We start from the raw sequence: 13,823 nt of genomic DNA on the forward strand, positions 1-13,823 counted from the left end.
CATGAGAACTGCTGAAAATTTACCTTGATAGATAGTATCCATGGAAGCCTGGGATCTGCCTTAGCTGGATTGGATCAAGGTTTCATGATGGCTGATGATTCCGTCCAGCAGTAGCTGTAAAGGCAATGGATAATAGATAACAAAGAATCAAGTCGAGTCCAAAGACAGGATGGGGTAGTAACAGTAGTATGCTTTAAGTTTAAGTGTCCTTTGATATATGCTCAGGAAAAAGCTATATGTTGACGTATCGTTACATTGGCAAATTTTGCATGGCTGGAGAACATTAACTTAAGCACTGCACAGCATGAGCTTTCAAGCTTTGAGACGGCAAAGAATCATCTTGGGTTTTGTTTGAGAGTAGAAAACAACATAAGACTTGCAAGTTTTAAGGAAAACTTTGAAAAACATTAGCAGACGTCACAACAGAAACAAATTGTATGTTGGTAACAAGTTAGGCAAGTTTTGTGAAACTATAGGTTATTCAAGTTTTGTGAAACTGGATATAAGACTCATGACTAAACTTTTACGTTGACATATTATTAGGTTGAAAAGTTTTGTGGGAGTGGAGAAAAGATCTTTCGAAAATTTAAGCACAACATCAGCTTTCAAGAGTTACAGTACAGATTCCAACAAAGGGCGTTTCGTATGAGAGTTAAAAAAAAAAAATTAGACCTGCAAGTTTATGAGGCACTGAACAAAAAAGTGTGTTTGGGAACTTATATGTTGGCAATGGGTAATAGAATGGCAAGTTTTGTGGGACTGAAGCTTATTTTGAAAAAAGTTATGCACTGCACAACATTAGAGAGTTGAGATGTCGCAGAATCCACTGGGGTTTAGTTCAAATGGGATTCAACAAATTTTGAATGTCAGGTTTTGAAGGTACTCAAAAACTTGTTCTTCGAAAAACTTCAGCAGCTGACACAATGTTTACAAATTTTCAAGGACTGCACTACATGTGCTTGGGGCAAATTTAAGAGTCGTAACCATCTGGAGCGACTTAAGACTTTAAAATTAATAAGCAGCATTTCAACACTGAGAAGTTTCAAAATACCTTAGAAAGTGAAGGAGTGATGCAAAGCTGTCCCAAGTATGACAATCCAAGTTGAGCTTGATAAAACATCTTCTCATGAAGGAAGCTTTTGTCCGTGATAGATACTGCTCTTCAACCAGTGAATAACCTGCAAACAAAATAATAAACACTGTCATTTAAACTTGATATCCATATGTCTTTATGCTTTGGGAAATTCATGAAACAATACAGCATCGGCTCGTTAACTATTTGAGAAATATCGTTAGAGCCAGTGTTGAAGCCATGGTGGGCAGTGCTGGGCGGGCCGGGCCCTTTTTATCTTCCAGTATCCGCTAATCCACCAATCAGATACTCGAACCGGAGTGTGAATAAAACACCATAACCTACTCCTATTTTTTATATTGCACTCTGCGTACTGTGAGTGTCAATGAGTCACACTGTGCGTACAGACAGTGCAAAAACTACTTACTACACTATGCATGTGCATGCTGCTTGTCGTGAAATAATGTTCCGAACTGTTAAGCTTTACCATTGCATGTGTGTGGCTTGTCGTAAAAAATTACTTAAATGTATTATAGCCAACTGCTTGACTAGCAAAATTGTGCTTTCATCCATAAACGCTTTGCTAGTCAATCTGGGGACGAAATTGACGAAAAAACTAGGCAAGTCAACGGCTATAAATACAATAAAATGGTTCAAGATTGGCTAATGAAATTGTTCTTTAAGTTTAGTTGTTTCTTTGTTTCTATATTAATTTATTCCCTGCACAACATCAGCTTTAGAGAGTTGAGACAACACATAAGTTATAGGGTTTAGTTTTAGGGTTAAAAAACACTTCATTTGAAAGATTTGAGGGAACTAAATAAGATGCTTTAGGAAACTTTAGAACACGTCACACCGTTGGCTCAGAAATAAATTTTAGATGAAGTTTCAATAGGTTTGCGAGCTTTGCTGGCCTAGAAAACCTGTTTTGGGTAAGTTTATGCACCACACGACAGCTTTTGTGAGTTGAAACGGCACAGACTCCACTGGATTCAAAAACATTAACCTGCAAGTTTTCAAGGGACTCAAACAAAGAGTGCTTTGGGAAATTTTAGAAGCTTAGGCTCCAAGTTTTGCGGGACTATAGAACAAATTAATGGAAAAACTATGCACTGCACAACGGTAGAGAGTTGAGATGGCACAGACTCCACTAGGGTTTAGTTAAGAGGACTAAACCACATCACATGTACGCGTTGGGAAACTTAAGCCGCCGACACAGTGTTGGCAAGTTTTCAAGGACTGCACTACATGTGCTTAGTGCAAATTTAAGAGAAGTCACCATCTGGAGCACTTAAAGAATTTAAAATCATTTTTCGGTGCTTCAACATACCTTAGAAAGTGAAGGAGTGATGCAAAGCTGTCCCAAATATGACAATCCAAGTTGAGCTTGGTAAAAACATCTTATCATGAATGAAGCTTTTGTCCATGATAGATACTGCTCTTCAACCAGTGAATGACCTGCAAACAAAATAATAAACATTGTCATAAACATGTTAACAAAAGTCATCATGCTTGAGGAGTATTTAAGAAACACAACAAAAGCAGCTTTTTAATAATTTGAGAGTTCAAATATCATAAGAGCCCAAAACATTCAGGGACTAAACAACTTGAGCCTGATGGAAAACCAAAACAGCAAAGCATTTCAGAGACTTCACAACATCAACTTGCGAGAGTTGAGACGACACAGAATCCACTGGGGTCTAGTTGAGAGTTAAAAAATTAACAGACTTACAATTTTGTTTAAGGACTCAAAAACATGTGCAATTGTGCGTTGGACATGACAACATTGGCCCATTATGGAAATATCAGAGGTTGGCGAGACTGGGAAACGTAGGAACGTGTGCCTTGGATCGGACGAGTTGGTCATTGAAAAGCATTTGAAACCGTTTGTTATGAAATGCATATGGTTAGATAGATAATTCAAAAGTAGAATACAATGATCCACACAAATTTGCCTCGATATTGCGTGGTTTTCCTTTTACTTTGCGAACTAACACAGTCGGCCATTTATGGGAGTAAAAAATTTGACTCGCATAAATGGCCGACCATGTTAGTCGATGAGGTAAAAGGAAAACCACGCAATTTAGAGGCATACTTGTATAGATCATTGTATTCTACTTTTAAAACATCTTTCTAACCATGTACATTTTATATCAAATGGTTACAAGCACTTTTTATAGACCAACTCGTCCGATCCAAGGCAACGTGTTCCTTTAAGCACTGCATGCACAGCAACACTTTAAGAGATTAGACCGGCACAGAATCCACTGGGTTTCAGTGTGAGAGTAGATTTTTTTTAATTATATTTGCGAGTGTTTAAAGAAATCAAAAACATTTGCTTTTAAAAACTTTAGCAGACATTACAGCATAAATTGTAGGCTCAGGAATACATTGTATGTTGGTAAAAGGTTGGCAAGTTTCGTGTGACTGGACAATATCTTTTCAAAAAGTGTAAGCACTGCACAACATCAGCTTTAAAGAATCGAGACGGCACAGATTCCAATGGGGGTTAAGTTAGACCAGCAAGTTTTTAATTGACTGAAGAAAACATAACAATTTGGGAAACTTTAGCAGATGTCACAGCATCGGCTCAGGAATAATATTTTCCTGGAAGTATCATAAGGTTGACAATTTTTGTGGGATTTGAGAACAAGTTTTGGGAAAATTGTGCACAGCACAACATTATAAAGTTGAGAAGGCACCGAATCCCCTTGGGGTTTAGTTTGAGAGATCAAAGAAAATTAGAATTTTGCCGACACAATGTTGGCAAGTTTTCAAGAATTGTACCACATGTGCTTCGGGCAAATTCGTCACCATTTGGAGCAATTGAACAGTTGATAATTATTGCACAGGGTTTCAACATACCTTAGAGAATAGGAAAGAGTGATGCAAAGCTGTCCCAAATATGACAATCCAAGTTGAGCTTGATAAAAACATCTTCTCATGAAGGAAGTTTTTGTCCATGATAGATTCTGCACTTCAACCAGTGAATAACCTGCAAACAAAATAACATACAGTCATTGAAATGTGTCATCAATATGTCTTTATGCTTTGGGAAATTCATGAAACAATACAGCATCGGCTCGTTAACTATTCGAGATATATCGTTAAAGCCTATGTTGAAGCCATGGTTGGCAATGCTGAGCGGGCCTGCCCAAGACTCACAATTTTTGCCAAGCACTCTGAGCAAAATACATTGTGGCGCCCAGCACAGATTTAAAAAAATAGTCCACTGTGCAGTGCACAGCTGTTGATAAGCTTGTTATCTTGCAGTAGCCGCTTATCCACCAACTGGAGTGTGAATAAAAAGCTTTATCTTCAAGTACGCACTAATCCACCAATCAGAATTGCAGAATGGAGTGGTGATAAAAACCTATATTGCACGGCTAATGTCACTACATGTACCCGTGTCTTGTGTGTTCTATGTCACGAGCCAAGTTTGCTTGAAGATAAATACGTTATCACACGCGCGCTCGTGGAAAATATAGAGCGTCTGCGTCCTATATCCAACTCAGACTTCTACATCATTGGATATTGGACGCAGAAATATATTGTTCTTAATTCCACTTGCGCTTGTGTGATAACTTATAATAACCTACTCCCAATTTTTACCTTGCACTCTGTGCATTGTGAGTGTCAATGCGTCACACTGTGCATACAGACAGTGCAAAAACTACTTACTAAACTATGCATGTGCATGCTGCTTGTCGTGAAATAATGTTCCAAAATGTTAAACTTTACCATTGCATGTGTGACGCTTGTCGTAAAACATTACTTAAATTTATTATAGCCAACTCCTTGACTAGCAAAATGGGGACCTAAACATTTCTAAGAAACATAACGCTCCTTTCATCCATAAATGCTTTGCTAGTCAATCTGGGGACGAAATTGACGAAAAACTAGGCAAGTCAACGGCTATAAATACAATAAAATGGTTCAAGATTTGCTAATGAAACTGTTGTTTAAGTTTAGTTGTTTCTTTGTTTCTATATTAATGAGGTTATGTTTTGGGAAAATTTATTCCCTGCACAACATCAGCTTTAGAGAGTTGAGACAGCACACAAGTTATAGGGTTTAGTTTAAGGGTTAAAAAACACTTCATTTGAAAGATTTGTGGGGACTAAATAAGATGCTTTGGGAAATTCTTAGAACACGTCACACCATTGGCTCAGAAATAAACTTTGGATGAAGTTTCAATAGGTTTGCGAGCTTTGCAGGCCTAGAAAACCTGTTTTGGGTAAGTTTATGCACCACATGACAGCTTTTGTAAGTTGAAACGGCACAGACTCCACTGGGTTCAAAAACATTAACCTGCAAGTTTTCAAGGGACTCAAACAAAGAGTGCTTTGGGATATTTAAGAAGTTTAGGCTCCAAGTTTTGCGGGAATAGAGAACAAATTAATGGAAAACTTATGCACTGCACAACACTAGAGAGTTGAGATGGCACAGGCTCCACTAGGGTTTAGTTAAGAGGACTAAACCACATCATATGTATGTGTTGGGAAACTTAAGCCGCCGACACAGTGTTGGCAAGTTTTCAAGGACTGCACTACATGTGCTTGGTGCAAATTTAAGAGAAGTCACCATCTGGAGCACTTGAAGAATTTAAAATCATTTCACGGTGCTTCAACATACCTTAGAAAGTGAAGGAGTGATGCAAAGCTGTCCCAAATATGACAATCCAAGTTGAGCTTGATAAAAACATCTTCTCATGAAGGAAGCTTGATAGATACTGCACTTCAACCAGTGAATAACCTGCAAACAAAATAACATACACTGTCGTAAGCATTTCATCAAATGTCAACATGCTTGGGAAGAATTTTAAGAAACAATACCACAGCTCATTTACAATGGGTGCGTTCAAAAATATTCAGCGACTAGACAACATGAGCCTCAAGGAAAACCAAAACAACCACAACATTTTAAGACTGGTCAACATAAGCTTTTGAGAGTTGAGACGGCACAGACTTGAGAGTTGAGACTTGCCGGTTTTTTAAGGGACTCAACAACATGTGATTTGGAAAACTTTAGCAGACATCGCAACATTGGCGCAGGACTAAATTGTTTATTGAATTATCATGAAGTTTGAAATTTTTCCAGGACTAAATGTTTGGGGAAAACTCAAGAACTTCACAGCAACACTTTCAAGCGTTAAAATGGCACAAAAAACTAGTTCACTGAACAGCAAAAAAGCTGTAGAGCATACACAAGGCACATATTCCATTTGTGTTCAGTTTCAGAGTTCACAAAATATTAGACCTGCAGGTTTTGAGACAACTTACAACAGTGTTCTTTGTAAAACTTAAGCAGATGTCACAATATGTGCTCAGGAAGAAACTGAATTTTGGAGATAGGTTGGTTAGTTTTTGAAGGGCTAGGGAACATGCTTTGGGAAATATATTCATTGAACAACATCAGCTTTAGAGAGTTGAGACAGCACAGAATATAATAGGGTTTAGTTTTAGGGTTAAAAACCGCTACATTTGCAAGTTTTAAGGGAATTGAAAAGGGTGCTTTGGGAAACTTTAGAAGACGTCACAGCATTGGCTCAGGAATAAATTGTGGATGAAGTATCATTAGGTTTGCAAGCTTTGCAGGGAGTTGAAACGGCACAGAATCCACTTGGTTAAAGAAAAAAACTTATAAGTTTTGAGGGACTCAAACAAAATGTGCTTTGGAAAACTTTAGAAGCTAAGGTTGGCTGATTTTGCGGGACTGGGGGACAAATTTATGGAAAACTTATGAACTGCACAACATAAGAGAGTTGAGATACCACAGAATCCACTGGGGTTTAATATAACAAACTCAAAACATAAGCTTTTGGAAACTTTAGCAGCCAACACAACAATGCAAGTTTTCAAAGACTCAAACTCAAGTGCTTGGACCAAAATTTAGAGACGTCACAATCTGGAGTGATTTAAGAGTTGAAAATCATTGCACAGGGTTTCAACACTAAGAAGAAATCACAGTTTCAACATACCTTAGAAAAGGAAGGAGTGATGCAAAGCTGTCCCAAATATGACAATCCAAGTTAAGCTTGATAAAAACATCTTCTCATGAAGGAAGCTTTTGTCCATGATAGATTCTGCACTTCAACCAGTGAATAACCTGCAAATCAAATAACATACAGTCATTTAAACTTGTCATCAAAATGTCTGTATGCTTTGGGAAATTCATAAAACAATACAGCATCGGCTCTTTAACTATTCGAGAAATATCATTACAGCCTATGTTGAAGCCATGGTTGGCAGTGCTGAGCAGGCCTGCCCAAGACTCACAATTTTTGCCAAGCACTCTGAGTAAAATACATTGTGTCGCCCAGCACAGATTTTAAAAAGATAGTCCACTGTGCAGTGCACAGCTGTGTATAAGCTTTTCATCTTGCAGTATCCGCTAATCCACCAACTGGAGTGTGAATAAAAAGCTTTATCTTCAAGTACGCACTAATCCACCAATCAGAATTGCAGAAGAGTGGTGATAAAAACCTATATTGCACGACTAATATCACTACATGTACCTGCGTCTTGTGTGTTCTATGTCACGTGCCAATTATGCTTGAAGATAAATACGTTATCACACGCGCGCTCGTGGAAAATATAGAACGTCTGCGTCCTATATCCAACTCAGACTTCTACATCATTGGATATTGGACGCAGAAATATATTTTTCTGAATTCCACTTGCGCTTGTGTGATAACTTATAATAACCTACTCCCAATTTTTACCTTGCACTCTGTGTATTGTGAGTGTCAATGCGTCACACTCTGCATACAGACAGTGCAAAAACTACACACTAAACTTTGCGCGTGCATGCCGCTTGTCGTGAAATAATGTTCCGAAATGTTAAACTTTACCATTGCATGTGTGACGCTTGTCGTAAAACATTACTTAAATTTATTATAGCCAACTCCTTGACTAGCAAAATGGGGACCTAAACATTTCTAAGAAACATAACGCTCCTTTCATCCATAAATGCTTTGCTAGTCAATCTGGGGACGAAATTGACAAAAAACTAGGCAAGTCAACGGCTATAAACACAATAAAATGGTTCAAGATTTGCTAATGAAACTGTTGTTTAAGTTTAGTTGTTTCTTTGTTTCTATATTAATGAGGTCATGTTTTGGGAAAAGTAATTCCCTGCACAACATCAGCTTTAGAGAGTTTAGACAGCACATAAGTTATAGGGTTTAGTTTTAGGGTTAAAAAACACTTCATTTGAAAGATTTGAGGGGACTCAATAAGATGCTTTGGGAAATTCTTAGAACACGTCACACCATTGGCTCAGAAATAAATTTTGGATGAAGTTTCAATAGGTTTGCGAGCTTTGCAGGCCTAGAAAACCTGTTTTGGGTAAGTTTATGCACCACACGACAGCTTTTGTGAGTTGAAACGGCACAGACTCCACTGGGTTCAAAAACATTAACCTGCAAGTTTTAAGGGACTCAAACAAAGAGTGCTTTGGGAAATTTTAGAAGCTTAGGCTCCAAGCTTTGCGGAAATAGAGAACAAATTAATGGAAAACTTATGCACTGCACAACACTAGAGAGTTGAGATGGCACAGGCTCCACTAGGGTTTAGTTAAGAGGACTAAACCACATCACATGTACGCGTTGGAAAACTTAAGCCGCCGACACAGTGTTGGCAAGTTTTCAAGGACTGCACTACATGTGCTTGGTGCAAATTTAAGAGAAGTTACCATCTGGAGCACTTTAAGAATTTAAAATAATTTCACGGTGCTTCAACATACCTTAGAAAGTGAAGGAGTGATGCAAAGCTGTCCCAAAAATGACAATCCAAGTTGAGCTTGATAAAAACATCTTCTCATGAAGGAAGCTTTTGTCCATGATAGATACTGCTCTTCAACCAGTGAATGACCTGCAAACAAAATAATAAACATTGTCATAAACGTGTTAACAAAAGTCATCATGCTTGAGGAATATTTAAGAAATACAACAAAAGCAGCTTGTTAACAATTTGAGAGTTCAAATATCATAAGTGCCCAAAACATTCAGGGACTAAAAAACTTGAGCCTCATGGAAAACCAAAACAGCAAAGCATTTCAGAGACTTCACAACATCAACTTGCGAGAGTTGAGACGGTACGGATCCACTGGGGTCTAGTTTGAAAGTTAAAAAATTAACAGAGTTACAATTTTGTTTAAGGACTCAAAACATGTGCAATTGTGCATTGGACATGACAACATTGGCCCATTACTAAACTGTATATGGAAATATCAGAGGTTGGCGGGACTGGGAAACGTTAAAGGAACACGTTGCCTTGGATCGGACGAGTTGGTCATTGAAAAGCGTTTGAAATCGTTTGTTATGAAATGCATATGGTTAGATAGATAATTCAAAAGTAGAATTCAATGATCCACACAAATTTGCCTCGATATTGCGTGGTTTTCCTTTTACTTTGCGAACTAACACGGTCAGCCATTTATGGGAGTAAAAAATTTGACTCGCATAAATGGCCGACCATGTTAGTCGACGAGGTAAAAGGAAAACCACGCAATTTAGAGGCATACTTGGGTAGATCATTGTATTCTACTTTTAAAACATCTTTCTAACCATGTACGTTTTATATCAAACGGTTACTAGCACTTTTTATAGACCAACTCGTCGGATCCAAGGCAACGTGTTCCTTTAAGCACTGCATGCACAGCAACACTTTAGTGCTTTAAGAGATTAGACGGCACAGAATCCACTGGGTTTCAGTTTGAGAGTAGATGTTTTTTTTATATTTGCGAGTGTTTAAAGAAATCAAAAACATTTGCTTTTGAAAACTTTAGCAGACATCACAACATAAATTGTAGGCTCAGGAATACATTGTATGTTGGTAAAAGGTTGGCAAGTTTCGTGTGACTGGACAATATCTTTTCAAAAAGTGTAAGCACTGCACAACATCAGCTTTAAAGAATTGAGACGGCACAGATTCCAATGGGGGTTAAGTTAGACCAGCAAGTTTTTAATATTGACTGAAGAAAACATAACAATTTGGGAAACTTTAGCAGATGTCACAGCATCGGCTCAGGAATAAATTTTTCCTGGAAGTATCATAAGGTTGACAATTTTTGTGGGACTTGAGAACAAGTTTTGGGAAAATTGTGCACAGCACAACATTATAAAGTTGAGAAGGCACCAAATCCCCTTGGGATTTAAATTGAGAGATCAAAGAAAATTATAATTACAGTCAACACAATGTTGGCAAGTTTTCAAGAATTGTACCACATGTACTTTGGGCAAATTTAAGAGACGTCACCATCTGGAGCAATTGAACAGTTGATAATTATTGCACAGGGTTTCAACATACCTTAGAAAAGGAAAGAGTGATGCAAAGCTGTCCCAAATATGACAATCCAAGTTAAGCTTGATAAAAACATCTTATCATGAAGGAAGTTTTTGTCCATGATAGATTCTGCACTTCAACCAGTGAATAACCTGTAAATCAAATAACATACAGTCATTTAAACTTGTCATCAAAATGTCTGTATGCTTTGGGAAATTCATGAAACAATACAGCATCGGCTCGTTAACTATTCGAGAAATATCATTAAAGCCTATGTTGAAGCCATGGTTGGCAGTGCTGAGCGGGCCTGCCCAAGACTCACAATTTTTGCCAAGCACTCTGAGTAAAATACATTGTGTCGCCCAGCACAGATTTTAAAAAGATAGTCCACTGTGCAGTGCACAGCTGTGTATAAGCTTTTCATCTTGCAGTATCCGCTAATCCACCAACTGGAGTGTGAATAAAAAGCTTTATCTTCAAGTACGCACTAATCCACCAATCAGAATTGCAGAAGAGTGGTGATAAAAACCTATATTGCACGACTAATATCACTACATGTACCTGCATCTTGTGTGTTCTATGTCACGTGCCAAGTATGCTTGAAGATAAATACGTTATCACACGCGCGCTCGTGGAAAATATAGAACGTCTGCGTCCTATATCCAACTCAGACTTCGGCATCGTTGGATATTGGACGCAGAAATATATTTTTTTTGAATTCCACTTGCGCTTGTGTGATAACTTACTCCCAATTTTTACATTGCACTCTGTGTATTGTGAGTGTCAATGCTTCATGCTCCACATACATACAGTGCAAAAATAACTTTCTAAACTTTGTGCGTGCATGCTGCTTGTCATGAAATAACGTTCTGAAATGTTTAAGTTTACCATTGCATGTGTGGCGCTTGTCATACAAAAATCACTTAAATTCATTATGACCAACTACTTGATTAGCAAAATGGCGTACCTAAGCATTTCTAAGAAACTTGACGCTCCTTTCATCCGTGTTTAAGTTTAGTTGTTTCTTCATAAATAATGTCATGTTTTAGGAAAATTTAAGCACTGCACAGCATCAGTTTCAAGCGTTAAGACTGCACAGAAAACTTATTCACTGAACAGCAAAGCTTTAGGGCATTGAAATGTCACAGATTCCATTTGTGTTCAGTTTCAGAGTTCCAATAACATTAGACCTGCAGGTTTTTAAAGGACTCAAAGATGTGTTCTTTGGAAAACTTAAGCAGAAACTTTGGCAACCGACCAGTGTTGGCAAGCTTTAAAGGACTGTACTACATTCACTTCTAGCAACTTTAAGAGATATCCCCCATATGGAGCAATTTAAGAGTTGAAATCATTGCACAAGGTTTCAACACTGTGAAGAAATCACATGTTTCAACATACCTTAGAAAAGGAAGGAGTGATGCAAAGCTGTCCCAAATATGACAATCCAAGTTGAGCTTGATATAAAACATCTTCTCATGAAGGAAGTTTTTGTCCATGATAGATACTGCTCTTCAACCAGTGAATAACCTGCAAAGAAAGAACAATAAACATTGCCATAATACATTTCATCAATTGTCATCATGCTTATAGGGAAAGTGTCAGAAACAATACAACATTGGCTCGTTAACTATTTGAGAGTTCAAACATCATTAGGGTACAAAACATTCAGGGACTATAGACAACATGAGCCTCAAGGAAAACAAAAACAGCACAGCATTTTAGAGACTGGACATCATCAACTGTCGAGAGTTGAGACGACACAGAATCCGTTTGGGTTTAATTTGAGAGTTCAAAACACACCAGACTTGCAATTTTTTACGGACTGAAAACTGAAAAACATGTGCAAATGTGGTTATATGACATCGCAACAATGGCCCATGACTAAATTGTATGTGGAAATATCATAAGGTTGGCAGGACTGGGAAAAGAAGTACTGCACAACAACATTTTCGAGAGTTGAGATGACACAGAATCCACTGGGTTCAGTTTGAGTGTAGAAAAAAACATTACATTTGAAAGTTTTTAAGGGAATCAAAAACATGTGCTTGTCAAACTTCAGACAACAAAATATAGGCCAATGCTGGCAATAAATTGCGAGTTTCGCATGACTGGAAAATAAATTTAAAAAAAAATTAAGTACCGCACAATGTCGCTATCAAGCGATGAGACGGCACAGAATCTAAAGGGGTCTAGTTTTTGAGAGCTCAAAAAGCATTAGATCAGCAATTTTTTAAGGGACTGAACAAAACATGTTCTTTGACATCACAACATTGGCTCAGGACATAATTGTATATGTACGTTAAAGTGTCATTAATTTGGCAAGTTTTGCGGGACTGGAAAACAAGTCTTGGAAAAATGTATTTACTGACAACATTGCTTTCAAGCCTTGAGATGGCACAGAATCCTCTCGGGTTTGAGACGTCAAAGACATTAGACTCAAAAACATGTGCTTAAGGAAACAACATAAGAACGTTTAGAACCACAACATTGGCCTAACACAAAATTGTACTTTGATGGTTGAATTGTGAGTTGATGGTTAGCAAGTTTTGCAAGACTGCGAGTTTTGTGACAAATCAAGCACAGCACAAGTCAGCTGTCAGGAGTTTGGCGGCAAGAATCCACTGAGGTTAAATTCAGAGTTTAAAAAAACAATAGTTTTGAACAAGTTTAAGAGACTCGATGCTTTGAGAAACTTTGGCAGCCATCACAGGATTAGCTCATGGGAAATAAATTGTACGCTGATGTATCATTAGGTTGGCGAACAAGTGTTGGAATAATTTAATCACTGCACAGCAACGCTTTCAAGCGTTGAGACAGCTTAGAATCCACTGGGGTTTAGTTTGAGAGTCCAAAAACATTACACTTGCAAGTCTTTAAGTGACTAGAAAAAACCTGTGCTTTAGGAAACTTTAGCAAACGTCACCACACTTGCTCAGGACTTGCTTATATTGTACATTGGAATATCGAAATGTTTGAGAGTTTGGGACTGAAGACATGTTTTAAGAAAACTTATTCACTGCACTGCAATGCTTTCAAGCATGGAGATGACACAGATTCCATTTGTGTTTAGTTTCAAGGTTAAAAAAAAACACTTGACTTGGCAAGTTTTTAAGGACTGAAAAAACATGTGGGTTTTGTTTGAGAGTTAAAAAACTTAAGACCTGTAATTTTTTTGCAGACTGAAAAAAAGGTTAGCTTTTGGAAACATTGCCTAGTGAATAAATTGTATGTTGGTAAGAGGTAGGCAAATTTTGAGTGACTGGACAACATATTTTTAAACAAATTAAATTAACATGTTGCCTTGGATCGGTGGTCTTGAGTTGGTCTTTGAAAAGCGTCTGTAACCGTTTGTTATAAAATACATATGGTTAGAAATATATTTTAAATCTAGCATACAATGATCCACACATTTTTGCCTCGAAACTGCGTGGTTTTCCTCTTTCTTTGCGAACTAACACGGTCGC

The 13,823-nt window shown here is 37.7% G+C and overlaps 1 long non-coding RNA gene across 5 annotated transcripts in view; it reads right to left on the reverse strand.

Moving 5' to 3' along the window:
• The window catches only part of LOC139944631 (uncharacterized), a 63,388-nt gene that overhangs the window by 7,413 nt on the left and 42,152 nt on the right, over window positions 1-13,823 (reverse strand). For 4 of the 5 annotated variants that reach the window (XR_011786998.1, XR_011786999.1, XR_011786996.1 and 1 more), the window contains 9 exons: window positions 11,758-11,886; window positions 10,384-10,511; window positions 8,819-8,946; window positions 7,053-7,180; window positions 5,708-5,827; window positions 3,938-4,067; window positions 2,403-2,530; window positions 1,052-1,178; window positions 24-114 (listed from right to left, as the gene is read on the reverse strand). This is a non-coding gene — a long non-coding RNA (uncharacterized lncRNA). The remainder of the gene's footprint in view (window positions 1-23; window positions 115-1,051; window positions 1,179-2,402; window positions 2,531-3,937; window positions 4,068-5,707; window positions 5,828-7,052; window positions 7,181-8,818; window positions 8,947-10,383; window positions 10,512-11,757; window positions 11,887-13,823) is intronic. The other variant, XR_011786997.1, reaches the window with a different exon arrangement.

Source organism: Asterias amurensis, chromosome 11 (genome assembly GCF_032118995.1).
Source record: "Asterias amurensis chromosome 11, ASM3211899v1".
Lineage (NCBI taxonomy): Eukaryota > Metazoa > Echinodermata > Asteroidea > Forcipulatida > Asteriidae > Asterias > Asterias amurensis.